At 32.0% G+C, this 4,620-nt stretch overlaps 1 long non-coding RNA gene across 2 annotated transcripts; it reads left to right on the top strand.

Moving 5' to 3' along the window:
- Window positions 1–502: 502 nt before the first annotated feature.
- On the top strand, window positions 503–2,630 carry LOC145109683 (uncharacterized). Of its 2 annotated transcripts, XR_013709137.1 has the most exons (4): window positions 503–1,282; window positions 1,374–1,810; window positions 1,900–1,980; window positions 2,448–2,630. It is a non-coding gene; the product is annotated as an uncharacterized LOC145109683 (long non-coding RNA). The 2 variants fall into 2 exon arrangements; XR_013709136.1 differs by having other exon boundaries at window positions 503–1,810.
- The last annotated feature ends 1,990 nt before the right edge of the window (window positions 2,631–4,620 follow it).

Raw genomic sequence — 4,620 nt, 5'->3', positions numbered from 1 at the left:
GATTTTCAACAAAACGCTTTTTATACTTATGGGATTTTCACAAATATGTCGTATATTTTTTGTTACAGTAATATACAAGGTAATATTTTTAGTAGAATATTTGTACCGTAAGACTTAAATCAATTTTAAGTTTACATTAAATATGTTAGTGTGTTTTAGTTATTTAAATGAATACAAAATTTTAAAATAAATTCAAAATCTTTAGATAAAAAATTTGGAGGACCAAAATTACCATATAAAGTTTGACAGCATTTAGTATATAAAAAAAATATAATGTCAAATTTAGTGTTATACTATATTTTGAAATGGTTCAAGAAATGCTTTGAATATGGAGTTATGGACTGACTATGGAGTGACTTTGTTAACCATATTTGAATGGAGATCGATGTGGGTTTATAACATAAAACACACACACTCACACACACACACACATATATATATATATATATATATATATATATATATATATATATATATGGAAAAAGTGAGGTTACCTACCCGATCTAAAAAGCTATGCCGTTTTGATATCTTCTTTAATTTTCTTTGAAGAAAAAAAAAACTATTTCCATAATCGACTGATATCATAGAACACGAAGATATTTTTCTGATTTCACATCATTTGTTCCTGATTAATCCCACAAACATGTTTTTCGATTTACTTCACACATCTTCGTCTCTTCCGGTACCAGCGTCGACATTCACACATTTGGGCATCCCCCGTCGTATACAATCGAAGCCCTTCCCATGTTGCCGAATATCTCAACTATGAAGCAAGCATCTTCAGGTCGGCCCGACGAGACGAGGCAGGCAGCCCCCAGCCTCCAGTCCGTCATAACAAGATAAGGTACTTTTGATTGTGTATGTTGCTCAGGTAAGTAGGGGAAGAAGGTAATCTATGCACATAAGGTGCTCAATGAAATGCCCAAATTGAGAAAACTGTAACTTGAATGCTTGATCGATTCTTTCTCCATCTTTTTTTTGATTTCCTTTTTTTTTTTAAACTAGAGTTTGATGTAGTCAAACACATGTAATAGTTGAATCTAGTTATATAATTTTGACAGCCCATCCGCTCTTTCTATATGAATTATAGAATCTCATTTTTATAAAGAAACTCAAATTCTTAGACCTACATACTTCTTTTATTTGTGAAATGTGAATTATGGCACCCTACATCTTTGAAAGTCAGGATCAGGAACATCAACTATGAATTCAACTTCATCAACTCAATAAATTAAGCAATTGTAGTCCGCTACCATGGACAGGGGCAAAATCGTCCAACAAGGCAAGATTGTTCTTATGTGTTTAACTTTAATTTTTGTCTTGTAATTGGTATTTTTCTAATTATATTATTTGGTTTTTTAATCGTACAACAGGAGCGTGTTTTTATACACCGTAAGCTTGTCCATTTGGTTCACAGTGCTCGTAATCTTGACTCTCAATTTCACTTTTGATTTTCAAATTCATTATGCTTGGTTGTGAAACTGATGTTATACAGGTAGCAAGAACAACTGTGTCCTAATTCTTTATTTCATAACAGGTGGTGGTAGTAAATTACCAAATAGCCCTCTTGCTGTACCTTTGGTTATTGGACATGCTCCATTGAGACACAAACTTAATATTTTAATCATGCTACTCAGCTACTGTTACTCGATGATTTTGTTATTTTTGTCGACTAGCAAAAAATGCCATAATTTGATTTTGGTTATTATTATTTTTGAAAGAGTTTAACCTCTATAAGGATTTGTTACAGGTGTCTAGTCAAGATGCAATTAACATGGCTAGAGAATTGGCCTTAAAAGAAGGACTTATGGTAAGAATTATTGTTTTGGGAAGATAAAATTAGAACGAAATATATCCATAAAAGAAAATTAGTTAAAGTTGGTTATTTCTTGTTTGTAGGTTGGAATATCATCTGGAGCAAATACTGTTGCAGCATTAAAACTTGCTCAAAGGTCAGAAAACAAAGGCAAACTAACTGTGGTAAGTAATTCTTTTTCATCTTATAAAATTCCTAAAAAGTTACAAAATTTAATTTAAATCATGATTAATATTCCTATTAAACTTTAATTAAGTGATTTTTGATTCATTAAAGAGGAATTTTTTCTGTGTTTGATTATTTAATGGTTTTATTAGACTATATCTATATGGTTACTTTTAAAAAAAAAAACATTCATCACCCAAAGTCACAAAATAAAAACAGACCTAAATAATATTAGCATTTCAAAATTCAAACCCTAGTGTCAAAAATTAAATTGACAACCACGTAATTTCCCGATGTTAAAGTTGCAAACCACTTATACATATTTAATACAAAATTTCCAACTTTCTGTTTATTTGAAAAGGATGTTTTACAGATCCAATCAATAGTTACATATTTCTATTAAGATATTAAACATTGCGATTTTTATGAAAAAAAAGTACTGATTTTTATTCATTTATTTTTCCAGACAATTCATGCAAGTTTTGGAGAGAGGTAGTTATCATCTATTTTGTTTGAGAAGTTGAGGAAAGAAGTAGAAGAAATGCAACCAATTTCAGTTGATTAACTGATTTGTTAAAAGACAATAAACAATGTAATATTTATGTTTCCCAAACTGATAAACTCAATACCATTTATCATGAATTTTCCAGTTTCATATAAAAAACATGCCAAACAACCAATGATTGAGGTCCATGTGGGTGAGAAAATCAGAAAAATACATAATTAAGTAATGGACCAGTCATATAGGGTAGTCACAATAATAATGGTAGTTTTATATTCGAAGTTTCCAACTATGGTATCCCAATATGCATCACCAGGTTTGTATGATTCAACATGCTAGGATTGCTCATGACATTTCATCAAGGTTAAATGAAAGAAATAGCAATGTACTTTCTTTGATTAATTTATTGTAGCATCCTAATTTTACTTCTCAATGAATCTACAAACTCATCAATGTCATTTAAATACACTCAATGAATCTACCAGTTTCAGTTGATTAACCGATTTGTCAAATTTCGTTTTTTCACAAAATACCATCGTACTTCCGTTTTTTTCACAAAATACCCTCATAATTTCGGTTTTTCACAAAATACATCATCCTTCCGTTTTTTTTCTTCATAAAATACCCTCATACGTGCGTTTGAAACACATAGTGGCAACCAAATTTCAATTATAATCACACAAATCATAAACAAGCAACAAATTTCATTTGAAAACATTAAAATTGTTAAGAAGCATCAATAACTTCCATATTATTCATACATTGTATGTGTCTAAAACATGAAAAAGGTGCGGTTAACCAAAAAAAAATGTCATGAAGTATCTAGTTTTTCTTTTGCCCACATAAACAACACATCTCCTCATTATGTCTCTTGCAACGATTCATCCGTCTGACACATGAAAAAAATAAAAAATTGTTAATATAATCATTAGAGTTCTTAATCATGTAAATTAAATTATTATTATAATTACCTTTCTTTTTGAACAACTAGTAGCATAATGACCCAATCCTTGACAGTAAGAGCATGTTCGTTTTTTAGGGGCTTCTAAAGAAGACTTGATTCTACTTGCAAGTTTAGGACGCCCTTTTGTAGTAGTTGGACCAAGAGGATCCCGGATAGATAACTCTGGCATCATATCTACTTGCGAAACTCCCATACAAGAACTTTGAGATGCATTCTCCAAAGGCATAGATTTTTTTCGATTGACTTGATCATCTAAAAGACCTATCAATATCGTATTGAGTTTTTGTATCTCCGAAGGGGAGTCCCTTGCTTGTTCAATTAGTTTAGTAAAATTCGAACGAACACAAAATAATGTGTAGGCACTAACTCCATTTTCATTATTTATTTCTCCGAGTCCGATACTAACACTACCCAGTTTGTACCTAGCTTCAAGGGTCCATCGCGGTAAAATATATTGACTCGGCAGTTCTTGAACATGCTTCTTCTTCATCACATATAAGCTATGCTTGCATAAAATCCCATTTGTCTCATACATACAACACGAACATGTGACGCTGACTTGATTTAAAGAACGAAAGCTAACAATACGCCAATATTTTTTATCAACATCCAATTGCCCAACTCTATATGTGCTTTCTTCTGTAGTTTTTGTTAGAGTCTCATGAGTCAAATTGGTAATAGCTTCGGTCCATTCTTTTTTTGAAAGTAGCAAACATCTTTCTAGTATAACATTGACCTGCTTTTGCTTCGATTGGATGCACTGAAGAAAGAACCGGCATCGAGTTCATAGTCTTGAAGTCTTCATGTTCTTCGGCAGCCCTTCGTGACTCAACTGCCTTGTTGTATTACACAACGAATTCATTCAACATGGTCCTCGAGTTAACAAATCCATCAAAAAATGAATTGATACTCTCACTTCGTCCGATTGTGGTCATACCAGCAAAGAAAATATCCTTCAAGAAGGGTTTAGCCCAATGTATTCGTTGGTTATACATGTCACTAATTCAGCAATTACTTTCCAGTTCATACTTAATACGCATATCTTCCCATATTGCTTCAAATTGTTCAATGGTGTCACTATTTACCCATTGTCTGTACGTTTCTTGAAAATTACTGTAACGGGAAACATACGATCGAAGGTGCTCAGTTTCATGCTTCCTGATATGCCATGAA

Source organism: Lactuca virosa, chromosome 4, assembly GCF_052849685.1.
Source record: "Lactuca virosa cultivar CGN04683 chromosome 4, Lactuca_virosa_CGN04683_v6, whole genome shotgun sequence".
Taxonomy (NCBI): domain Eukaryota; kingdom Viridiplantae; phylum Streptophyta; class Magnoliopsida; order Asterales; family Asteraceae; genus Lactuca; species Lactuca virosa.
This window is presented reverse-complemented; position numbering and strand designations above follow the sequence as displayed.